A 27,035-nucleotide genomic window follows, 5' to 3' on the forward strand; every position below is an offset into this window, starting at 1 on the left:
AAAGAAATTGGATTAGTCTGAAATATACAGACATGTTCAGTTTTGAGATCAAAGATGGGTCTTCGGAAAAGAGTTGCCAACAAGACTATTAAATTCAGAAGAATCAGAAAACTGAAGGGTTTAAAGATTCATATATAGAGAATTCAAAGTTGTCTTACTAATAAATCCTTTGAACATGGCAGCTTTAGCATGCACTGCAAATCGGCATAAATCATTTGCCATTTGCACAGTTTTCCTGAAAAAATAGCTTTTAAAATATTATATAACATTTGTAACTTCAGCTAATAAGTGATGAGTGATATTTTAATCTAAACCTATCAACAATAACAGAACAGTATTTTAATACTTCACAGAGTTTTATGCGTATGCATGTAACCAGTTTAAAGATATAGATGATGCTTGACATTTTAGTAAGATGATCCACATTTTCCATTATCTAAAATCACTTATCATCATATATCACTTCTGGGTATTGAGTAAATGCTAAATTCTATGTTTTTCGTCATTTTAAAGGAAAATAAATGAAGACATGAAAATGATCATTTCTCAAGCTCTTGTTTCAAGCAACTTCCAGAAGAACAGAGAGTATATGAGTCTCAGATACCTTTTTAAATTATTGGACTCTCTCTGTGAAGGTAAACATGTTGCTTTAGCATCTGTCCTCCTGTTTGAATGCCTGCTTTTAAGAGAAACAGTTGGAGTTCAGTATTTGACTGGTTATATTTTATCACTCCAGTGTATTTCTTATAAAAGAAATCCAGAAATTGCCAGCATGATGGACTTAGAAAACATATCCCTAACCTGAGTGAATGGACTGGTTCTCAATGAGACAGGTAAGGCTAGGCTCGAGAATTATTCCAATTATTACTCATGAAAAACCATGCAAATTCTGAAAAGGGATAGTCATATTTTTAAACTTTTAAAGAAAGCAGAAAAACTTGCTTAACTTTGATTGAAAGAAAAGGCAATGTATATAACAGTAAAATATGATAAATTCAATATTTTGATATATAGCGAGATATATTGTAATTACTTTCTCACATTTCATACATTGATACAATTCCTATGACCTGCTGTCAGTCACTACACATATGCTTTGTAGTCATTATCTTATTTATTCATTGTAACAACTCTGAGTTAGACCTATTATTATTCCTATTTCTACAATTTAGGAAAGTATTTTACTTTTAGAAACAAACACATAATGCTTATCAGTGCTAGAAAACATACTAAGTACTTACTTTCAAAATATTAACTTCCCAGCCTCCTTAGAAAGCTTTTGGGTTAGGCACAATGACTGTCCATGATGTTCACATGAAAAAATCGAGGTACAGGATGATTTACTACTTCACACAGGTGGAGAGGGAATTGAACCACTATGCCACAGACTGATGGTTAACTGAGATCAGGTGACTCATAGTCAGTAAGACACTTGGCAGTATCATTAGCACTCTCGAACATGAGGAGACTCCCCCAGCCCCTAATTTTGAGGACTCTCACTCATCCTGCTCCCACTAAGCCACTTCCCATAGCTGCAGACCATCCCCTTGCCAGAACCATCCTTCTAGCAACTGGCATCAGGAATTGTCACTCTCAGGGGAAGAATGTCACTCCTCAGGGGAGACACTTGCAGTGTCTCCAAAACCCAACTTCACTACAAGACTTGCAACATGTGTACAGGAGGAACCTGGGAAAATCTTTGCCATATGAGCTACAGTCTGCCACACGGTGTAAAAAGACTCCTGTGGTCCAGGAGCATCCAGAGGTGAGGAGAACAGCTGGGAGGTTGGCAGCTACCTCTCTCCTTGATGCTATGCCTTGGTGCAGGATTCTAAGGAGCTTTTGCATCCTGCAATTGAATACAGCTTTTCAGGTCATTGTGAACACTATCTGTCAGTGTAAAAAGAATTCATTAAAAGTAATTTTATTAATTAATTCAGTGCTTTGTTGATGCATCGTCACATGAGAGAGGGCAGAAGAGCCAAAGAGCCTGGCTAATTTTCTGCATGGTTTTTAATAAGGTTACAAATCCCATTCATGAGACCTCTGCCTCCGGATTTGACTACCTAATAAAGGCCTCACCTCTTATTACTATCTCTTGGGTTCTAAAATGAGTCAAGAGCAGCACATAAATATTCAAACCCAGGACATTTTTTAGACACATATTTCCTTGAGTGATTTTCAGTTTCCACACTATTTCACAAAATATTACTGTGAAATCTGTCAAATGAAATGCCCTTCCTACAAATTTCTATGATGCATTTTTGTTACTAGTGTCAGAACTTTTAGTAGCTGTTCCATCATGTTAGGAATCTATCTTATTCAAAAAATTGGTAATAGAAAATAAACAGCATATCATTTTATCTGAAAAACATTTCTATTTGCAAGAAAATATAACTTCAGAGAAAAAAATCAATATTATATTAGCTCAAAGGCAAGCAAGCCTATGTGAATAATAAGAATCAAGTATACAAAGTCAAGACACAAAGCTAAGGGAAGTAAAGACAATTATATAAGGTCAGACTTTCTTGTTAGGGATAGAATTTCCAAGATTTAGAAAAATCCTTATGTTAATCTGCATTCATTCTGAAAATATGCTTTGAAAACCCTAGTCAGACCTGCATAGGAACAATGTTCACAGCCAAGCCAGTCTGTTATAGTCAATACATTTCCACTTTGAAAAATGAAGGCATGGTTATGGAAAATTCCAGAATCTTTTTACATTCTATTACAGTTTTCTATCTGACTGTCTTTAATAACATTTTAAAGGAAGATTTTTATTTTATAAAAGTGAGATGAGAGTACTGGTCAAATTTAGTTCTTTAGAAATGTTCCAAATTGAATAGGAAGAGATCAAACAAAAAAGCTAAATCATACTTCAGCTTTTTGTCTCTTCTTATTCTCTCCACTTCCTTGGCAATTTGCTATCACAGGTGAATTATGGACGGTTCCACTGATACTGAACAATGCCTGTCTTCCTGTATCTCAGATCTCAGTCTGTGCAGCACAGGGGATCAGTAATTGTCTTTACTGATGGGTCAGAATAAATACTTATCCCCTAAACAGGACTCTCTCCTCTTATAGCAATAATCTGATCTTGAATGTAAGTTACCATCTGATATGGGTGAGAAGATAAAGAAAAGAAAGAAGGTAAAAAGAGAGGGAGAGAGGACAGGAGAAAGGGGGGGTGAGAAAGGAGAAAAGATCATCAACAAAACTGCACAACACAAACACAATACATATATAAGAAGGAGAATCCAGCCAGACATTTTGATATTGTATTTACACAATTCCCAGAATCATCATGTCTAAATTAAAGTTAGATGTTACACATTTGTAATCAAACATTGACCACCAAAATAAATGTGACATAACACATAGTTACATAGTTTTTGCTGCTTTTTCACTGAAATCATTATTTCTATTCTATTATGACCAATTACATGTTTGAAAAAGTGAGTAAAAATCGAACAGGCTGTTGCTTTAGGGACTATAACACAGAAATACTTAATTCAAACAATTATTCACTTAATGCTGTCCCATGAATCTCATAGCTTTTCTTAATTTTTAGGATTTCTCTTAATTCTATATTTTTATCTGACTATATTTTTCTAAAACACCTGTCTTCATGTTCAGAAATTCTTCTGCTTGACCTAGTATGTTGCTGAAGCTCTTGTCTTTTTTGTCGTAGTTGTTTTTTACTTATTTAATTCCTCAGCTCCAAGGTGTCTGTTTGCTTATTCTGATCTTGATATCTTTGCTGGATTTCCCCTTTACATTATGAATTCTTTTCCTTGTTTCATTAAATTACCTGTCTTTTTATCTCACTGAGTCACCTTAGAATTATCCTGAGTTATTTGTTGAGGGATTCTGTTATAAACCCTTTTCTTCAAGAGCTGCTGCTAAGGAATTGTATTTGTTTAGAGACATCCTCTTGCTTTGCAACTTTCCAGAGCTATACAGAAGAAAAAAACAAAACAAAGAGAAAAAAAAAATTTAGAGAGAAACTTCAGACTATACAACCTTCAAGATCAAGGCATTTATCTAATTTAAGGATTCCAAGAACCAACATGGGGTACAAGCTCAATGAATGTTTATTATAGCAAATTTTCCTTACTTCTTTCTCCTTAAATATCCCAAACCCTAAGAAGAATAAATAAATCTATTTTTAAGTTTTGTAACACAAAACTAACAGGAAATCTTGGATTCAAATGTTTTCCTTTCTTAATAACTTTTTAAATTTGGAATATTCCTGACAAATTTCCACTATGAGACACAGTTAAAGTAACCTGGAATAGTTGTTGGTCTTTTGTGATCTCCTGAACTTCCGTATGAAGCAGGTTTATATACACTAGGTCAAGGGGGTGATGAGAAACTAGGAGGAAAACCTGGAAGTTGCATTAACATAGCTAGAATATTATTCTTGCTTGGAATCTCTGTTTACTTGGGAGAGTCTAGTACATATATAAAAGTGTAGTGCTTTATTATATGGTAATAAGGAACTATAATTATTAGAATGTACTTGAAAATCAGTAGTTTGGATGAAAATTACTATGAGAAAGTAAGCCTAAGCAGTTAGTGGTTTTAAATACTCAAACCATTAAAATTAAAATACTTACCCTTAATAGCATAACAATTATACAAATGTTTGGTTAAGGTGATTTGAATTTAAAGAAAGTCTTAGATATGGAACTAAAACTATTCACACTTCTAGAGGTCACTGCTTCATAAAGAACACATATGCAAGGGCCGGAGATTTAGCTCAGTGGTTCCGCCGCCTGCCTCACAAGTGCAAGGTCCTGAGTTCAATCCCCGGTACCAAAAAAGAAAGAAAGAGAGAGAGAGAGAGAGAGAGAGAAAGAAAGAAAGAGAGAGAGAAAGAAAATATATGCAAATCATGCATGTTGTGTCTACTCCTACATATGCACAAATTTAGGAGAGATACAGAAATTATTTGATACTTTAAAATTTCCCTTGGTTCCATATACAATGGTAGTTAATACTGTGCTGAATTGCAGGTAGTCAGAAATTAGAACACAAAGAAACCCAAAAATTAGATCCTCAGCCTTACTGCAAAAACATAATTATACATACAAGAATCATTTGCATTTGTGCTATCGTAGAGAAATAATTTGACAGTTTAATTAATTTGCTTTTTCTCTTAAGCAAGCATTTCTGACTCTCAAATCATCCTTCCCCTCCAAAACAATGGGTTATTAATGTCAGTAGTGGCACAAGCTGTGTATCTTCAGGGCATACCTGCAACCTTCTTTTATTCCAAGGACATGTGGCAAATGGTACAGAAAAGCATTTCTGTTGGGCCCGAACAGTTTTTCACAATGATCTCTGGCCCAGGGACCTCTCTTGTCCAGATCTACGGATATCTGCAATTTTTCTTTCGTTGCATATGTATTAATTGTAAAAGTATTCTTTTGGGCCCACATCTGCCCTGCACATGGCAGACCTCCTAGGATTCTACCTCCCAGTGCCAGCACCATTCCCAATTATATAGGCAACTGCAAATCTTCCTGAAGTCTTCCTTATAAAATTCCAATTGGTTATAAAATTCCCATTGAAAAGGACTGTTCTAAAGCAAGCCAAGGTAGATCTAAGAACTACAATAACTTAGACATCAGTATCCGTGTACCTTTAGTTTTTAAAAAGCTAGTGAGACTGGTCATTTGAGTTTTCCCTTTAAGAATGACAAACAGTCAATACTTCTGGACAACAAAGGAGCTATTGCTGATCAGTGCCATAATACCCTCCCTTCTTTATTGACCAAACAGAACTTCACCTTCATTGGGACACAAAGTCCTTGGAGAGTTGTTACTCATTGTTCAAGTTGCTTCACCAGCTTACTCTGACAGCCATGAAATCGCATAGTTCTAGGAATTCAAGGACTTGGAAAGCATAGGCCCCTCCTCTTTGCAAGAAAGATGTGACTATTTAATCCAAGCATACATCTCTCACTGTTCTCAAAACTACATTCCAGGTAGCCCAAATAGTTGAAATGAAAAGAACATGAAATTGTTCTTATCGATAAAGATTTATAATGAGATACTAAATAAAGGAAATGTTTGACTTCATTTGTCAAATCTTTAAAAATTTCTGAAATAAACGTGACTGTAGATTAGATATTCAGAAATCACTGCAATGAGAATAAAGAACAGCGCTGAAGGCTTTGCTTTTGGTGGGACTCAGACTTCACCAGGCAGGCACCTATTCAATTAACAGCCTTCTATGAAATACTCTTCCAAAAAAGTCATTTGCATCAAAATTACTAAGATAGCCAATGCTCCTGTTTCAAGTAAGATGGAGCAAACATATCTACCTTGTATCTCACAGTTCTTGAAACTACTAAATTCATGTAAATGCTATATGGGGAGTCTGAAAAGTAAAGTAGGAAACTTTGAAATACTGAAAAAATTAACATCCGTATCACTGGGGTCCCAGAATGAGGGAAACAAAACAAACAAACAAACAAACAAAAAAACGTAGTGCAGGAAAATATGTTTCAAGAAACAATGTGTGAAAATGTTCTAACATTTTGGCAGGAAACAATAAATGATTTTCAAAAGCCACCTCAACACCACCAAGTTGGAGAGAAAACTGAGTAAATACGTACCTAGCTATATCACAGTCAAATTACTATTAGAGACACGGAAAAATAGTTGGAGTAGCCAGAATAAAATGACACTTCTTCAGAGTACAGAGCAACGGTCCTCGGACGCCCCCGGTGAAGTCTAGAGACAGCTTCGTCACGCAGGGGCGGACTCTCCTGACATCTAGTGGACAGACGCAGCAGATGCTGCTAAACGACCCTCAAAAAAAGAACTTTGGGATCCAAGACCAGCAATACAAATGTTAAGAAATCATGTTAATTAGGAAAAAATTATAATTATCCAAGTGACTGAGAATTTCTCATCAGAAATGATGAAATCTCAACGTGAAGCAGAAAAACACTGACAAAAAGTACTGTCAACCCAGAATTCTTCATCCAGTAAAAATAGCCATCAAAAATGGTAAGATAAAAACAATGAAAATGGAAAGAAAACTAATAACTTATTATCAACAAACCTGCTCTGAAAATTACATAAAATGTATATCAAATATACAAATATATCAATGATTAAAATAAAATATACCATTAAGGACAAAGACCCTAAAAGAAAACAGGAAGGGAAAATAAACAAATGGGGAAAAAGGGGGACAAAAGCAGAACTTGATGCTAGATTAAACAAGTCTTTCTCAAAGGCCACATAACAATGACACCATTTATAATAATTCTTTAAATAAAATACTACAGTACAAAAGAACACCTCAACCATCCCCAGAAGTCAAAAAAAGGAGGAAGGTATAATACAAAGGAATATTATAAGGCATTTGGGGAAGATGATGAAATTTACAGGGACCCTAATTGTGCTGTTGCTTGTATGCTTCCGTCCATGTGTTGAAAGTACGCAACAAAAAAGGCTCAATTTTATTGTAACTTAATTTATAGAAATAAGATTTCAACCTTTCCACAAAGCAGAATATATTCTAATCTATCAAAATATGTAATATTTTATGAGGAATGGAATTCTATTCTGCGATGAAAAGGGAACTGTATCATTCGTGACAACATAGATTTTTCTAAGGCACGCACAGAGAGACAGGCACTGCCTGATCCCACCCTGTGCAGACTAACGATTTGATCTCATGGAAGAACCTGGGGTAAGTACACCACAAATCTCATGCTGCACATGGGAAGTGCATGCAGTGTGGTCGGTTCTTAGAAAGTGAAATAATAGTTAGAAAGAAAAATATGCAAAATTTTATAAAAAGCACGTCTCCAGACAAGGAAGACTTTTGCTCCCAAGTCTGTCAATCAGCCTAGAAAGACTAAAAGATGCTACATAACTGCTGCAAATGCCACTGGTACTAAATTTTTTAACTTTTAACATTAATCATAAAATAGTAATAGGAAAAATAATACTGAAAAATGTGACAATATTCAAACACAGGTATTATGTGACTTTCTCATATAGCGACCTGTAGAGCAGATCTATATATGTAAAAACCATGAGTATTTTTGTACATTCAGTGTCTTATGTAGTCCTAAATGTTGCCTACTCATATTCCAAATTCAAATTTTAAAAAAATTAGCTTCAATTTTAAAACAAATATGGTGAAACACAAAAACAACCATGTAAACATTGAAATTCTTTATCCCCAGGATGGCAAAGAGGATGGAGGATCGCAAACAAATAAAAATTGTATTTTTGGGAAAAAATTTTTGTTTTCTTTGTTTGTTTGTTTGTTTTTGTATACTAGGTGTTGGACCCAGAGCTCCAAGCAAGCCAGGTATGCTTTCTATCACTGACCTACATCCCCAGCCCAAAAGTTGTATGTTTTCATAGTGTACAATGTTGTATTATCATTATACAATATATATCTATAGTAGTTTTTTGACCAAAGTATGCAATGCAAATTGCATTGTATAGTGGTTGATGTAATAAAGCTAATTAATGCACCCATCATTGTACACAGGTGTCTTTTATTCTCTGGGTGTTTGTGAATACATGTAAGACCTCGCTTAACAAATTATCTTTCCTTCTTTTTGGAACTAGGGCTTGAACCTAGAGCCTTTGCCCTGAAATACAAGCCAAGCCCATTTTATTTTTATTTTGACCAAGTTCTCACTAAGGCTCAAAGTTGTCCAGGTGAGGCTGAAATTTGCAGTCCTCCTGACTCAGCCTTCCAGAGTGCGAGGGTTACAGATGTGCACCACCAACCCAGCTTCTCTCAGCAAATTCTTGAGTGTTATGTTTCCACTTCCAGAAATTCATCATATAAAAAAAATTTAACAGGAACATAACAAAAAGAAATAAAGCATTACATTTGCAAATTACTTCTAGTGGTATAACAGCAAAATAAATAGAAAGGAAGGGGGTAGGAGAGCAGGAAAGGATGGAGGGAGAAAAAAGGAATTAAGAAAAATAAATGTCCAATAACAAGGACAGTATGATGTGCTATATAAATAGAGTTTAATATAACATAAGCACTCACGCCTGTGAGGTTGCTCCAGTCATAATAAATACGTTGTGCGATTTAAAATGAGAAATGCAGTAGACACAATGGCCGCAACTCCAATGCCATGCGCATCCAGGCTGGAAACCAGCCTTCCTCTGTGAGAGAGAAATTGACACAAGCAAGGAGAGAAAAGCGGCAGGGACACTTCTCTTTGCTTCAAAGAATTATTGCCTTTGTTATATTTCTATCTTCCATAGTAAAAACACTTTAATTTAGAATACATAGGCTCTTGTTTTTTATAACGCTGCATGTAGGAGGATTTGTTTCATTTAAAAATTTGCAGTCATTATGATAGTTTATTCTTTAATTATTTCTACAAAAATAGCGTCCCAGGAGAATACCAAAATAGTTATTTATAGTTAAAAGCAAAATAAATTTAAGAAATACAATTCGTATGAAACTGACTTAAAGAATCACTTCCACGTGATAACATACAGACAATAGCAAGTCTGATGGTAAAATATAGTGGGCTACAAACACTAATCAGCCTGAGTGAAAAAATGAAGTGAAACTTTAGCTACATTTTTCCACGTACTCTCTCAAAATACTGTAAATTGAGAGAATGATGAAAGAAAATCCATTCCCAAGACTTTGTGAGGAAATCTTCTGTGTAGAAGTGATATATAATGATATATAAATATTAACCAACCTTTGAAAAAAATAAAGAAACATAATCCAGAACTGAGAAGACTACCATTTTATATATGTATACATTTGCAAAGAAAATATTGGACAATCCACTAACACAATCCTATCTAGATCTAAATGTCTGCTGTTTAAATGTCCAGTTACATTGGCACATCCTCTCTCTCTCTCTCTCTCTCTCTCTCTCTCTCGTCTTACACTGAAACACTGAAGATGTGAACATCTAAAGCCATTTAAGGTAATAGACCTCTTGAAGCATTCAACAGCCATAATGCACTTCTTAACAGAATACTTATAAATGCTAGAAGGTTATAATCTATTGTTTCTAACTGGACAAAACTAGAAAGCCTGGCTCACATGAAAGCTTTTTTATAGACAGGGCCCACAGAACATAGCAATGGAATAGCTGTTGCAATATTCTTTCTGTATATAAAATCTACATTCCAACTGTGAAACATACTCACATTTGGAGATGGAAGTTAAAATGAAAGGCATAAACTATACTTAAAGTCAAAAAGAATCATTTCTCCCCCCGTGCTCCATTATTCTTGATAGGTGGAGACAGCAGCTGAATGAACACCATGTCCCACCTGCTTACCATTGCGATGTTCTCTGCAGGTACAGCAGAGTATGCTACCTTGTTTGATAATTATGAAACAAAATATACCATGAAAGGTTACAGAAATAATTATGAAAATACTCATGGTTGAAATATTCTAGTCATTTGTTCTTAATTTAGTAAATTGTACTTTTATTAGTAGTACAGATTAATGAGACAAATAATTATATTTTTATATATGAATAATTAAAATCATAGCAATCAAATGACTCTGGAGCCTGATCAATTTGTAGATAATAAAAACTAAGTACTAGCAGGGTGAGCTTGAGAAAGAAGCTGTGCACTAAGACTGAAGATGCTTGTTAAGATCTAGCCCAAAGCTCAGAGCATTTTCATGATGGACTTGACCATTTGCTCAGGGGAAAGGGGCAAATAGGACTGCGTGTCAATTCCACACATGGCCAGGAAAGCCTTTGCAGGTTCACACCTGCAGTCCTACACAAGTATCCATCTTCAGTGAGCCGGATCTTCCTCCCTGGACACTGGCCCCAAGATGTGAGAGACATGGAAGAAATGCCATCAGGTGTGACTCTCAAGTCAGCAACCCCAAGGGACACCAGCCTGGTCAGATGCCCTGGTCTCCTCCACTCCACCACTGCATCAGCTGAACCTCAGACACCCGAGCCCACCCAGCTGAGCAGACTGGCTAGCTGACCTTCAGCTCTCTGAGGCCGAATTGATTCCATTTTAACAAATCTGTCCTGAGGTGGCATGTTAACCAACATCATTTTAGCAATGATCAACTGGCACGAATATTGCTTGCTACAACTGTAACACACAAACACTCCTAAGTGAAGAAAAGGAACGGAAAAGAAGGACAGTAAAGACTGAAAAGAGGAAGTTGGTGAAAGTGAACCATACAATGATGATACAAAGGCAAACGGAAAGCACAGCAAGTTTTAGAAATGCATTTATAGAGAGATTAAAATCTGCCTGCTGGAGCTGACCTCTTAGCTGTTTCAGATTATCTGTGGCCTTTATTCTGGGATCTTAGAATTTACCCCGAGTGTATCTATAAAATAACCTTTCTGGTGGTTTTTGAGATAATTGTTATTTCAGTATAACCTGGTGACTCTGTTGAAATTCAACTTAGTATTTACCACAATAACAGAAGCAATGATACATGGGTTCCTTAAAAAGCAACTCTCAAATTCATCATTAACATGAAAAGCTTTTTAGAGATTTACTGTCTCAAATTTCATAATGCCAAGATATTATATTCATATTCACTTCTGACCTCTTAGAAAACTGACTCCTTAGAAATTTCCAATTTGGGGTAAATTCTATTTGAGGTGTGATCAAAAAATACAATGAATGTTTAAATTCTTAAAAAACTGATTGCAGTAGAAGACACATTGTCATTAATCTCCCTCAAAATCCTCCCCCTCGCTTTGCACACACTTTTCCCACTATTCTTGTCACTTTCTGAAGCAGCTCTGGAAGTCCTCTTTCCTGAGTGTCTTTAGTTGCATTACCACATCAGCTTCCATGTCCTGGATGGATTCAGAATGTTTATTTTGCATGGTCATTTTTTCCATGGGGAAGAACAAGAAGTCTCCCCATGCCAGATCTAGTGACTACAGTGAGGACACACCCTGATGTTTTTAAGAGTCTGATTTTCTACTGGATGGAATTGAACAGAGGCAACCACTATATTTTTAATTACACCTCACAAAAACACTGCTTCAGAAAGTAGAAAAAATGATGGATAAGAGCATTCAAATCAAGGGGGAATAGTTTGAGGAGGATTAATGGCAGTAGGTCTTCTACTGTAATGAATTTTTTAAATTTGGACAAGCACCATTATCTGTTGATCACGCTTCAAGTTACATTTATCACCATGGTTTAATTCATAAGAAGCATACATCAATGAGATTGCCCAAATATTCTCATGAAACTATTTTACTGTAGTTATCTTTTAGCAATCACAAGAGGCTCAAATACTGTGTGATTGATTGTACTCATATGATTTTTTAAATTATAATTAACCAACTTGATTTGCATATCTTTGAAACTTTATTTCTAGTATGTGTTTGCCTAATGAATAAATAGATGAAAAATTTTAGAAAATGATGACTATCAATAAAAACAAGAGTCCATCAAAGAAGCATGGAATTTAAGGTAATGGAGGAGGATGGAGTGGGACCATTAGCATTACAGTACAAATACATATCTATAAATGTGTAAAATGGAATTTTCTTCACCATTCCATTGAAGCTGTCAAAAACTTTATTTTTTCACTTTGATTTTGACTAGGAATGCCTAGTTCTATTTGGACTTACCAAGCTATGATACATAAAAACTGGGGGAAAATTATGTGTTTATACAAGTAAAGGCAAAGAGGTATCTATGAATTTTTTTAAAATAGGTATTTAGGAAATTAGGACTTTCCTTTTCCAGGATATTTATTATAAAATTCCTATGCCTTCAAATTTTACCCACTATAAAATGAATTTATTGTTATATGTAACACAAAGATGAGCTTCAGTTTTTCCCTGTTGCCTAAATAAATATTCTAAGGATACTCTTACACCACAGATAAATCCTAAGGAAATAACTTTTCTTTTTTAGTATTTCAGGAAAACATCTTTAGAAAACTTCTTGATTTTGCAAATATTTATAATATTTTTCTATCATTTCTTATTTATTTGGAATCATACATGTAGAATATCCAAAAATGTATAATAAAAGCTACTACAAGTAAGAAGTAACTTTAACATGGTCCTAAGGCACATGGCTTTTTAAAAAAATTATATACTTACATAGTAGCATACAATTGGAAATCTAAAATTTGGAAATTTAAAAAATACAACTTGCAACTGGATAAAAATATGAGGTACTTAAAATAAATTTAAGTAAATATGTGAAGACCTGTACGTTCAAGAAATAAACCATTGTAGAAAAAAATAAATAACTAAAAGAAGAGAGGAAACCAGTTTACGTCTAGAAAGACTTCATGTAGTTAAGAAATCAGCACTTGCAGAATTTACCTGTGAATCCAGTGGAGTCCCAGTCTCAATGCTAGCAAGCTTGTTTCGGTGAAAATTAACAAACTGGCTTAAATTATAAATGGAAATTTGAGTACCCGAAATAAACAAACCAATTTTTAAAAAGAACAAAGTTGAAAACTTAATATTACTTCATTTTTAGAATTACTATAATCAAAAAGTCAATAATCAAAATAATCCATACTAACCAAAATAATAATCAATAATAATCAAAAGTGTGGTATTTTGTACAACCATGTACTGTATAGCCAATGTAATAGAAGAGAGACTGTAAAAGCAGACACTCGTACACAATAGAGTGATACTTAACATAGATGTAATGGTTAATTTCACTTGTCAACATGACTGAACCATCCACTGACGGGGCATTTGGTCAAGCAAAATATGTTCATACAAAGACCTGTTCTCTAATATTTATATCTGCCTTATTTCTAGTAGCCAAAAGTCAGGAATGAAGAAGTGTTTCATATCTATTCAACACAACATCGTACAATGGAAAACATAATGAACTAGTGTCATAGAAGGTAATAAATTAATTTTAAAAGCATTTATTATGTGAAAATACAGACAGCAAAAACTAGTAGGTAATTCCACTTTTATAAAATTCACTGAAAGTCAAAATTATAGTGACAGAAAGCAGATTGATGATTACTAGACTTGAAAAACAAGAAGGGGTAAGCTGAAAAGGGTAGAATGACAGAAATGCTTTATGTCATGACTGTGACAGTTGTAAACTATATATTCTTGCCAAAACACACTAAATTGTACACTTAAAATAATTTTATTTCATAGATTACTCTTTACCAATGCTGATATTTCAAATTATATTTCATTGATTTTATAATTTTCAACTTCTGTTAGATTAAGCCAAGAAAGTTTAGAAAAACAACAAAAATGTTTAGTACTATAAAACATTTTCACACATGTTTAAACTACTAAAATATTTTACACAGTAAATGCCATTCCAATATATTCTGATTGTATTTCCTATTTTTTCCTTTCTTAGAACCAACCAATGTTATTAATCACTGTATTTATCTTTTTAGAATTGATAATGAAAATTCTTTTATAATTAGGTTTACAGTACAAAATTAGAATTCTAATATTTTATTCTCCTGCTATTGTGAGCATCTTACTGTGATACTGACAAATGAAAATGTTATAAGTACAGTATTCATTTAATGATGATTAATAACATAATGGTTTTATTGACATGATGATGCTTTTTAATGCTAAGGTGATTTTAATTAGAATCTTATGGTTTTTCTGATTGTAAAATAATTTGCATTCATTATAGAATATAAGAAAAATAAAAGTTTATTATTCATATAGACATGATTGTACTTCAAGTTTTATAATATCACTATATTCTACATGTATATAAATTCGTGTATAATATTGATGACACCAGTTCTTTACCAGTTCTATAATTACTTTAGAAATGAAAATGACTTTGTAATCAAGTTTTTATGAATTCCTCATGGTACTGACATGATTAAATATTACTTATTTTCAATAAATTTTTTTGCTTCTAATGTATATGTGAGTAGGAAAATTTTAAAAGTTAAGAATTCAAAAGTTATATATTATATATCTCAAAGGTATGCAGATTGGGAAGAATGAAGCAGTGGTTAGCAATTTTTAAAAACACTAGAATATGATCCCAGAATATACATTTAGATATCATAAAATTTTAGGGTTAGAAGAAGTATTAGCAATAATTTATCCAACAATATACCTTATTAAAACAAAAATTTGGGACACACTTCAATTATAAGATTTATCTAAATTGAAGGAGAATTTTAGTGACTTAATAACCCAAACCTCATGGCTGAGTAGTCATTTTCTGCATTTTTAGGTTTTTTATTAATACATGTTTCCAGTAGATAATGTTTACATTCCTCATGTGGAGTTGGTCCATGTACATACACATCTTCATTCTATTTTTTCATTCCTCTCCCTCCCGCTTCTTGTACTCCCCTTCCCATTTGAGAAAGATCTATCTCCCTACTTCCTATTATCTAACTTCTATTTCGCTCTGTATTTATACTTTGGTTTTCTCATAGGAGAGAAATCATGTGATATTTAAGCTTGTGTAACTGACTTAATTCACTTAACATTACGGTTGTGCATCCATTTTCCTACAATGACTCAAGTTTACTTTTCTTTATGATACTGTAGTGCTCCATTGTGTGCAAATGCTACATTTTCTTTATCCGTTCATCTGTTGTTGGACATGTAGGCTGTGTCCAAGATTTACTGTTATGAACTGTGCTGCCTATAGACATGGGTGTGTAAGGGTCCCCACAATATAACACCCTTATCTCTTTTGGGAAGACTGAGTGGTCACTTCCTTTGATGAACTGCCATTTCTTTTTTCCTCCAGTCAATAGATATAGGAGACCACGGTCACACGCTTTGCTGCTAGGACGCCTGGTGCAGCTCCAGGGTGGAAGGACAACTACAAGGGCTTCATTCGGACAGCGGCCTGTGCGACTGGACACCCACGTGTTGCTTGGCGTCCAAACAACCAAGTTCCCTGACTTTATTATTACACCTTTATACCCGTCTTGAATTGCCCACTGTATCCCATAAAGATGTACTATTAAAATAATAGCTAGTAAAAAGCAGCAGCTCTGAGATGTGTTCCTTACTCCTGGTTCTTTGTCTTCCAGGGAAGCTCAGTAAATGCAAATATTGGAAGACATGCTTTTAAAGTTTCACTGGATGAAAAAATCAGTATGTTAAAGAAATTTGTAATGTCAGTCTGGGTTCCCCTAATCCAATATTCACAAAGCTACAAGTATCTGATTATTTAATACCCTTACGTAAAAAAAAAAAAAAATCCCTCTATTTCTAATGAAATAAACCCAAAATAAAATGCTGACGTCCAGATTGACCTTACGCTCCCTGTCAGTGACTCAGTGACTAATGAGGCACCTCACTGGATCATAGCACATGTTTTTAGCTCTTCCTGGGGAATATATACCAGGTCTTGAACAGAGAATCAGAACAGAAAAATTCCCATAGTCAAAAATAATCCCCATGTAGGCTACAGACACTCAAGCAAAAGCAGTTTTTCTAAAATCAAGCAACAGAGATTCATGCAGCAGACAAAGGGAAAGAAATCAAAGGCACCATGCACACATTCCCACATCACTGTGGGGACCAAGCCTGGAATTGTTCTTCTTTGATTAGGAACCCATGAAATCCTCCTTGACAAAAAGAACTGGCTGATCTAGAAGCAGAATGTAATCTTTGTTTTAAATTCATACAGATTTTAAGTGAACACAATTCTTTGAAAAAAATAAATTATAATATGTATCACTTTCCTTCTAAAACCTACACATGAATAAGGCCCTGATGTATCTACAATACTGTAAAAATATGTTTTCCATACTTGCTGTATTAGATTCCTATGGAAACTATCACTTATTATTACAAATTTAGTAATTTAAGAAGAAACACAAACTTCTTATCTCACTAATCTATAGGTAGAAATTCAATAGATTTCACTGGGCTAAAAACAAGGTATCAGCCAGGCTGTGTCCACTTATAAAGGTGCCAATGGGGAATCAGTCTGTTTCCTTCACATTTCCATTGTCAGAAGAATTCAGTTCCTTGCCATTATAAAGTTGAGCTCTAACTACTTTTAACCAGTTGATGGCCAGGCCCATCTGCTGCAGCTCCATCTCGCCATCTTCAAAATAAATGACAATGGGCTGCATCCCTCTTAGAGTATTTGAAACACTCTTCCTCCTTCTATGTCATCTCTCTCTACCTTCTCTCTCTTTCTTTACTTTTTTGAAGAAGTATGTGATGACCGGAAGAGTACCCAAATAATTCAGGACAATCTCCCGATCTAACACTCTCCCAGTTAGCAACTTAATTCTACCTGCTGCCTTCATTTCCTCTTACCACATAGTGTTACATCTTCACAGGCAGACCACAAGGGAAAAAAGATTGTGGGTCCCAAAATCCGACCTATAGAAATTTATTAGTCAGTGAGCATAAGAATCACGAGGCTGGTTTATTATACAGATTTCCTGTCCCGTATGCCAAAAACTTCAAAATCACACAGGTCTTGAGTATGCCTATCGATCTTCATTTTAACACGGCACAGGTGATGCTGAGAGAAGAGGATAACTGATTCACCTTCCATTTTACAGAGCATTCCTTGTGAGGTTAGGCAGAGATTATTCATTCATCAAGTACTATCAAGGAAGTTCCATGAGTCAGAAGCTGACAGAAGCCAGCACTGAGCCTAACCTCGGTCATTATGGAGTCTACATCCCAAGGAGTGGGGACAGATGAGTGCCAACAGGCAAGTCTAATATGTAAGATAGTGATGACTAACAGGAAACAAGATAGGGCAAGAAGAGAAGATAAGGTAGTGCCAACACAAGGTGTGGGAAGAAATGTGTGTAAGAGTCAGAGGTGGCTGCAATGAGATGCGTGAAGACACAGGACAAATCAAGAGTCAGGTGGAACAGAGCTTTGCAAGTGCTTCTTCTTTTTTTCTATTTCCATTGCCTGTGAACATTAGACTCCAGTGTCTTCAGCCTTTCAATACAGATTCACACAAGTGACTCACCAGGGAGCTTCCAGACCTCCGGCCTCTTCCTGCCACTGTGTCCTTGGTCCGTCTCCTTCAGTGGCTCTCAGCTTTCCGTACTGAGCAGTTTGGGATCCACTGACTCCCCAGGGAGCAGGCCACCCACTGTGGACAATGGCTCTAATAAATCTCCATAGCCACACGTCAGATTTTATCTCGAGACTGTCTCGTTTTCCTTCTATTTTTAGGGGGTGTGGAATGACTCCTGATTCTGCACGTAGTAGGCTAGGATTCCATCAATGAGCTATGTCCCCAGCCTTGAGCATTTTTGGTGACTTAATGACAAAAGGCCAACAGCGTAACTAGCCAACAGTTCTATGGAAAGTTGTTCAGTATCAGCAGGGAAATGCAGGCAAAACTATAATGAGTTATCGATTCACATCTTTCAAATGGTTTATTAGAAAACACAAAAAATAACAAGTCTGACAGAGATTTGTAAAAAAGGGAGTGCTTACACGCTGTTGATGGGAACATAAATTAGTGCAGCCTTTGAGGAAAACTGTGGAGTTTACAAACACACACACACACACACACCCCTACAACAGGCCCTTTATTGTATTCTATAATTTACTAAGCACTACAAGAGATGGGATAAGGATTACATTACAGAAATTCACAGTTTTTAAAATGGAGAATCATGTTTCTGTTCTGAAATATTCACTAGCAATTCTGCTAGGTTCTCACCCTTCCTCTATCTGCTGCTTTCCTCACCTGTGCAGCAAAGCACCAAAGGATTTTCTTCGGTCACAACGGGTAACCAAGAAGTTGTTTTTGTTTGCCCCATATCACTGCTAAAAATTACTTTTCTTCATTTTCATTCACTTTCAATATTCTCAGCAAGAAATACTAGTGTTCAAATAACAAACATAACAGGTGTTGGAAAGATTTATTCACTGGTGTAGATGCGACTCTTAAAGAAATTGTCAAGTGAGTTTGGAAACTAATTCCCAGCTCCTTAAATTATTTAGGGAATAGAAAAATGCATCCCCTTTCATTTTAAATGACATTCTCCTAAAAGCTATTACTAAGTGGCCACAAAAAAAGTTATACTTTCTAAAACATAATATGAATATAAATAGTAGCACATGAGAACACTTTAATTTTAATAGTTATATGTGTAGTTTAATATGCATTAGAAAAGCAATACAGTTAGTACCTTAAACCTATTATTTATGGTGATTAGTAAGCATACGCTAAACACAAACAATAAATTTAAAGAAAATTGTTAATTAAATAATAAAACTGGTAGAATTCCAATAAGACCAGTCTATAAAAGCGGGAGGGGGAAGGCGGTATAAAACTCTGGGGATCGTTGAGTTATGATGTCCCACTTTCTCCTTGGAGTCACCCAGTGAAATGCAGAGCCATCCAGGCTGTCTGCAAGTCACAGAGTACAGATTAGCCAGGTTCTCAGCAGGGTCCCATGGAAGGGTGATTACAGACAAACAGAAGGCAATGGCAGAGGGAGTCAATGAATCCATTCAGCAAAGACAGCATCACTATGAAGGCCATGCAATTTCACCACTTGCTCACAGGAACCAGGACATAGTTTAAACAGTAGTTTCTCAGCAGACGCTTTGCATTTCCCTGATACCTCAGGCCTGTGGCATCAAATAATTGCTTCCCTGTCTGTAACCAGGTACAGTGCTGTTTTATTTCCTTCTGCCTTGAGTTCCTCTCCTTCTCTTCCCTTCTTCTGTGGCACAGACAAAGCTGCTCTCGGCTCTGTGATCACATCCATACACACATTGCTCAAAACAAAAGGAGAAAACTTTGCTCCCTGCCCCAGCACAAATCTGTGAAATATCTCCAATCTCCCTGAGCTGCACAACCTCCCTCTCCCTTTATCCATGCACCCAAATCACCGTGACTGGGGAGGGCCCTCCTGTTTCTAGAGAGTGAAGGGCAGTCTTCAGAAAAAATGGGAATAGTGATAATTAACCAAAGGGAGAAAAATCATACAACTACTGCATGACTTCCTATTGTTATCTGAAAAATCAGGCAAGGCTATTTGCCCCCATTGACTTACAGTAATTTAAGTAATGTATGTAAAGCAACTGGCATCTTGTGGTTGCAGAATATCTGCAAGGTTTCTCAAGTGGTGCCTCCAAGTCTTGGGAAGCTGGAGCAGAAAGGAAGGACTGTATGAGAGGGACTATGTGCATGTGTGTGTGCAAGTGTGTGCATGTGGGTGTGTGCATTGTGTTAGAAGGGGGTATGGGTTTGCCTTTCTTGCCTACTCCTGCTTATTCTAACCTGAGTCCTAAACATCACATAACTCATGGTGAAAGCAACAATATAACTAGGTCTCACTTCCTTCTAGAGCTTTGTTTCATCCCTTTGATTAATATATCTATACCTTTTATAATTGCTGCCCTATACTTTTCATCGTGGTTATTATAGTCATTAGTTTATGTGTTTTCTCCTCTGGTAAAATACAAGCTTCTAAAATGCCAGAAGTATAATTTACTCCTGTTTATATTTCTAGAACTCATGGATTGCAATAGGTATATGTTTAATAAAATGAATGAATGGAAGAATAAGTTCAGAGTGTGCAGAGTTTATGGCAATGAATTTTTCATCGTTGTACTTTTAATAAAATATACAAAACAGTCACCATCAAACCAGTGGTGTGGAGACTTCACTAGGACCTACTCTGATGCAAGCATTGGTCTAAATGTTTTCCATATACCACCTTATTTTCTTCTAATACTTCTATACAGTTTGGTGTCTTATTTCCTTGCTTTTCCTTTCTCTCCTTTACTGCATTTTTTTTCAATTTTCATTTTTATTAATACATGTTTGGAGCACATAATGATTGCATTCATTGTGGGGAGTTGGTACAAGTTACCAACATCTTACATGGTACATGGGACATGTTAACATTACATCTTAATTCTCTTTCTATTCTCTCCCCCATCTCTGGTAACCTTTCCTTTTTGCAGAAGATCTATCTCCCCCATTCCTATTAGCTGTCTTACATTCTGCTCTTTGATTTGTTTATACTTTGAGTTTCTCATATAAAAGAAACCATATGATATTTAAGATTGTGTGTCTGATGTATTTCACTTAACGTTAGGGTCTCAACTTGCATCCATTTTCTGACACATGACTTAAGTTTATCCTTCTTTGTGGTAGAGTAGTCCCCTGTTGTGTATATTGTTAAATAGATGAAGGAAATGAAAGTTGAAGAGATCAAGGAATTATTGTATATCAATAAGGATTGGAGTCATCAATATGCTGGTGTTTTTAATATAATATTTTTTGTTATCTTATGGCCTCTCAGACAAATGTACATCAGAAGCAGAGCGCGACGTTGACCCCTTCCTTGCTGGACGTCGCCCTTGTGCGCTGACCTGAGCGTGAGTCAGCACCAGCGCGTGTTCTGGCCCCACAGTGGGCTGCTCTATGTGCAGGGACCGCAAATTGCCGGTGCTAGCTCCGACCTCACAGTTATTGCCTGACGTTTTGCAGAAGGATGCACGTTTACATGAAACCACACTGCTCTCGCTCTCTTGGCTTCTTCTCAGGAGCCACTTGCAAACCAGTGTCGTGTCGCTGTCTTGCAGCAGGCAGTTCCGCTGACCCAATGCAGCCAGCTGCAGTGGCTGAGGGAGAAGGCGCAACCGACTGAGGAGCAGTCCTTGCGGGTAACTGGAACATTAAAAGGAGCACTCACAGAGCCTCTCTTCTGCCTCGAGGCAGTAACGCTGTTACTCTCCTTCAAATGCATTTCTTCCCAACAGCCAATCCACAGAGTAAACCCCAGTGAGACACACAGACAAACCTAATCCATGTGATTCCATTTGCAACAGGAAGTGCTCTCCTTAGTGCTCAGAATGCCTCGGTCCGCCCTGTGAGACGCATCTTCCCAGTGAAAAGCTGGCCCAGAAGCTCTTTTCTCAGCAGGGCTGCTGAAATATACAGAGTGAGAGTGTACGTGGGAGAATATTTCCCTTAAGCATCAATAATGGACTCCTAATGAACTCTGAATCAAAGAATCCACGTGTGTGTGTGTGTGCGTGTGTGTGCGTGTGTGTGTGTGTGTGTGTGTGTGTGTGTGTGTGTTCATTCCTTCTTTCCCAAATACTAAACTTCCCATTACTGGACTCAGCAACAAACTGTCTTCTCCACATTCTGTTTTTCTAGGATCCCCGCTTCCCTTCTATGCAGCTTGCTCTCCTAATGTTGGACACTGTCACGATGATTTGTGACATCCTGTGGTGGATCTGACAGTAGCTTCACCACATGGTCCACGGGAAGGAATATATTCTACACTTTTAGGCATTCTCATTTTTCTTCACTGAAATGGAAAAAAACCCTGTCACACAGGGTTATTCTTACTAGGTAATATGGATCTCACCATATCCTAACTGAATATGCTCTTAGAGCTCATGTTTTAGTCAATTCCTTTTCGTTGTTGTCCTTAGGCAGTTTACATCCAGTTAAATCAGTTTTAAGACCCTTTGGGAGATCATGATTCTCACCTTAAAAACCGGGACCATAGAGAATAAGAGAAAGACTTTGATTGCACTCCCAACTAAGAGCAACACTGCGCTTGCCCAGCCAATGTTGTGCGTAGCAAAAGTACCCCAGAGCTGAACTCAATCAGCCCCCAGGTCAGTGGTAAATAACACAGTATTGTTGTTCACAGCTAAGAAGGAAAACCAAAATAACAACAGCAATAAATCTGGTTTAGATGGGGGTGAGGACAGTGCAGGCTGAAGAGGCTGCATTTTGTTCTGCATTATTTGTACATCTTCTCTCCATTGAAGGGTGCCCCTTGTGGCTGGCCAGGGGAGAAACTGTAAATCCAAGCTGATGAATTTCTCCCAAATGCTTGACTAGAAGGATAAACTGTGGAAAGACAACAAGCAATTCAGTGATGTTCTCAGCCATGAGGAGAAAATCAAGGGCTGATTGAAAACATAAAATGTGGCAAGGACCCGACTTCAAGCCCCAGTACCAGAAAAAAAAAAAACAAAACATAAAATGTGGCCTTCAAGAGCCCAGGATCTAAAATTATATTGACCTGGGTACAAATCTAATACCTATTATGTAACAGTGCCATATGAGCTCACATCTCCTGTCTCCAGCCAGGTTTTCTGTAAATTAGAGATCACAATCACAGTAGATATTTCTCATGAGTCTCTTTGATAATTAAGCGCATTGATATATGGTTTAGCTCTAGAATATCCCTCCAATGCCTCATGTGCTCAGAGGTTAAAACATACATTAACAAATGAAAAATGCAATAAAAACCAACTCTATAACTTAGGATGTAAATAGCAGTCTGAAATAAGTTTCTTGAAACACAAATGTGGCATGTTGACATTTTCAGTTTATCAGAGAACCTAGTGTCTCTAACCTACTGCAGACTTTCCCAGATATAAGCACAATCTCAGCACTTACTCTTGTCCAAGAAGTGCATTCTGTCTTTGTTTTTGGAGTCAAAGTTCAGATAAGCCCCAGGAGGATGAGGAATTCCAAAATTGCTTCTGTCAACTAACCTTCACGTCTCCAAAACAAACTACATTACACTATGTGAACACCATGGCTGGTGTCACAGCCAAAGGCAAATTGACATATATGACACTGTGACATTACAAATGATTCCCTCCACTTGCTGCTGTGGGCAGTGAAATCTGACTGAGCCCCCTGTTCTGGAACTTGCAGATGGCCCTGATGTATGGCTCAGCTCATACTGCCATGGATTGCTTGGGTGTGAGGGGAAAGAACACTCACCCACAGCATGGCCTCCAGGACAATGTTAACTCCACATAATTCTGGGTTGAAAGGGAGGAGCAAGCACAGTAGTCATGCACCACCGTCTAGGAAAACCACTGTTACTTGAGAGGGCTCCCACATGGCCACTCTTGGTTCCATGTGAGATGCTGGTTGAATACTTCTGGAAGGTATGCGAGACCCTTGAGTCATCTAGAGGGGGTGAGAGGTGGCTGAGTGGGCTGCAGTATCCACTTAGCTGGGCTCAGAATGACATCAGCAGCACTAGGATGACGCACTCCTGCTTTGGCTGATGTGTCTAGATCTACTTTCGCCTTTAAAAATAATGACCCTAACACTGTAAATGTGTTGTCTGAGCCTCCAGAGGGCAGCTGAGGAACAGCAGAGTTTGGAATGACCTGAGCTTTGACGTCTGCAGTGGGTTCAAGCAATGATTCTGCTGCTTATCTTTGTTATCTCAGGCAAACTATTGACTTCTTGAAACAAGTTTTCTTAATACTGGCCCCATTACATCTTCTTCTCATACATTTTTTTTCTCACAAAAGCTAGAGAAAGCATAATTGAAGCAAAGGATGGAAACTAGAAAGAAAGGTCAACTAGAAAAAAGTCTTTGGCTATGGTGTGAATATCTGACACTGGGCACATGTATCTGAAGAGAAACAAAAAACACCTTGACAGAAAAAAGCAGTGTGTTCTTACTATATTTCACCAGAATTTTATAAGACCCCTTTACAACATGGTGCTGTTATTTTGGCATTGTGGTAACCAGTCAGATACCAAGCTCAGTCTCCCAGGAACGGCTCCATCACCTGATGACTTGAAACATGCTGTATGTATAATTCCTAATCATATTTTACCATCTCCTGAAGAGAAGGTTGCTTTTATTTTTTTGGTACCAGGGATCGAACTCGGGACTTTGCACTTGCAAGGCAGGCGTCAGAACCACTGAGCTAAATCCCCAGCCCAGAAAGTTGCTTTTGTTGGTGACTTCAGAACAGGAACTATCCTGCAGAAATTCTCATAGCAGAACTTTTCACTCACATACCAACAAATCTGTTTCTTAACTCAAGATGCTTTCCATGGTTTAGAGCTCAGAGACAGGGGAATTTAAAGATGCGGGGATGTTAGAAAAAATGGCTCATTTATCTCTGTAGCTGTGACTTCTGCAGCTCTCAGCCCCAAGTATTCTACCCTTCTGAGAAAATTCTCTCAGGCCTTATTTGACCCATATCCTTGCTTGTTTGCTCACCTGGAGATTTCTGATCTTTTCTGCTTTATCTTTCATTCTCAGCTTCAGGTGTACTTGAATGTATGGCTTTGCCTGGATTTGTATCTCAGAGCTTCCTGGAAATTATCTTGCACTTCCTGCAGACTTTGTTTTCATCTAGATGTTGCAGATCCCCACCTCCTCCTGGCCCAGTGCTCTCTCGCTATCTCTGGACACAAATCCACTAAAATGATGCCTCAGCTCTCTCCAAATATGAAGATATAAAAAAGAAACGTGTTTATTAGTGAGGAGACCTGCTGTGAGGAGAAGAAAATCTCTCACCAAAACCACTTGAAGCAGTGCTGACACTCACAGTCCTACCTAACCAGAAGACCTGAGCGAGTCGGCCAATGTCAGCCCAGCTCACAAAAACCCAGACTGCTCCCATCTTATGTCCCTGTCACCCTCTGAGTACTGAGCCTGAATCTCAATGCAGTTGTAAGATCCCTGCTACAACTAAGGCCACAGCATAGAGGAAGGGCGTAAACAAGTTGAGTTTCTGTGTACTTGGCTCTCCCTGAAGATGGAGAGAAGTCCTTCCCAGGATTGCTTGAGATCTCACTGCTTCCAAACCCCCAGGCCGGTAACAATAGCGAAGGTCCTAGGGCTGACAGGCTCTGCGACTAAGAAAGGAAGAGATGGCATTGGATGTGGGGCTAAAAATATCTGCCAAACCATATTGAACAGAAAAGCATGGCCGTATATGTATTATCCCTATTCTGTCAACTACTTTCTCCAAACAAATAAAAGATCCAAGCCCCCAAAATCATTTGGAAATGAAGTTTTATTCAAAAGGGGATATTTAGGCGATACTGTCTGTGCATATTATAATACGAAGCCGAAAACTGGAAACTCTGACTTGCAGAGGGGACCCCTGTGCTCACTTCCCCCTGAGAAATCAACACTGACTCTACCACCAGCATCTCTGCTGCTCCATCCTGGCCTTGTATTGTGAGGCGAGCCTCCTTCACAAGGGAAGAGATGAATCACATTGCCCTTTCTTTGGCAAGAGTCAGGCCCATAACGCCACTTGTCGTGAGATGAATGCAGCATGCAGACAGGATTGGACAGAAGGCAGATGCGCGCCCTGTTTCGAATGGGCCGTGCAGCTCAGAGAGTGGAGAGAGGTGGCCCTGATGACAAATGTTCAAAGGGAGAGAGAGATTCAGCTGAATCCTGCGACTGCACCACCAAGAACGCTGCCGACTCACTGAAACATCTGCTCAAATAGAAAGCTTTGGGGTAGGCACCTACATCGGTATCAGAGTTCAGAAAGTCACCAGGCAGTGACTGTGCCCAGGTAACACACTGTACAATCGCCTGTGTGAATGGAATAGGATGGGTTGAAATAACCCTAATAGGGTAGGAACTTCTTTGGGAATTTCTACCATCTTCCTCTCATCTGCTCCCAAAACCAAACTCGAATCTGAGTCAGAAGCCATAGTTCATCTCCAATAAATACATCTGATAGATTTCCACAAAAATAATCCTAGCAATTTTATTAGTGATTAACTTTTAAGATAGATAGCACCGATAGTAAAATGTACAGAAAACAATTGTTGTGCTTTATGCAACTGATTAAAATGGTTTGATAATAATTGGCAATTTGTCACTTGAGTCCTAAACCCTTATGGGCCAAATAACTTTCTCTTTATTATTTTCCATGCTTATTGAAATTCTGTCTCATAAGAAACTGAACTGAAACTCAAAGTGATTCCTCAAGACTATGTAACTGCTGTCTCCAAATAGGCAGAGGGTTATCTGACTATAAAGATCTTATGTTGCAGGACCTTTATGTGCCCTTTCATACGCACTACCATTCCCCACAGTACCAGTTGTCAGGCCCTGAAAGAACCAAGAATGCGTACCAGCAAGAACAGCAAGAGAGGAAGAGCTAGGAAGGTGAATTCCACCTTATCCTACGAGGGCACAGACGGAACTGGATACAGACCGATTAAAGGTGTCTCCAGGGCATACGATTGGCAGTTGAGAAATGCTGCTCTAAATAGTGAGGAAAAGAAATCTAGAGAATTGAAACAGCATTTGATATTTTTGCTACTGAGA

At 37.3% G+C, this 27,035-nt stretch overlaps 1 long non-coding RNA gene across 2 annotated transcripts in view; it reads right to left on the reverse strand.

The window, feature by feature from the left end:
• Window positions 1-21,177: 21,177 nt before the first annotated feature.
• Window positions 21,178-27,035, reverse strand: part of LOC110350571 (uncharacterized) — a 33,677-nt gene continuing 27,819 nt past the window's right edge. The window contains exons 3-5 of one of the 2 annotated variants that reach the window (XR_002397223.2): window positions 22,447-22,816; window positions 21,747-21,873; window positions 21,178-21,567 (exon numbers count right to left, since the gene is read on the reverse strand). This is a non-coding gene — a long non-coding RNA (uncharacterized LOC110350571). Of the gene's footprint in view, window positions 21,874-22,446; window positions 22,817-27,035 lie in introns of both variants that reach the window. The other variant, XR_002397221.2, reaches the window with a different exon arrangement.

Source organism: Heterocephalus glaber, unplaced genomic scaffold, assembly GCF_053883595.1.
Source record: "Heterocephalus glaber isolate CG9 unplaced genomic scaffold, H.glaber_assembly_v1.0 deba00001428, whole genome shotgun sequence".
Lineage (NCBI taxonomy): Eukaryota > Metazoa > Chordata > Mammalia > Rodentia > Bathyergidae > Heterocephalus > Heterocephalus glaber.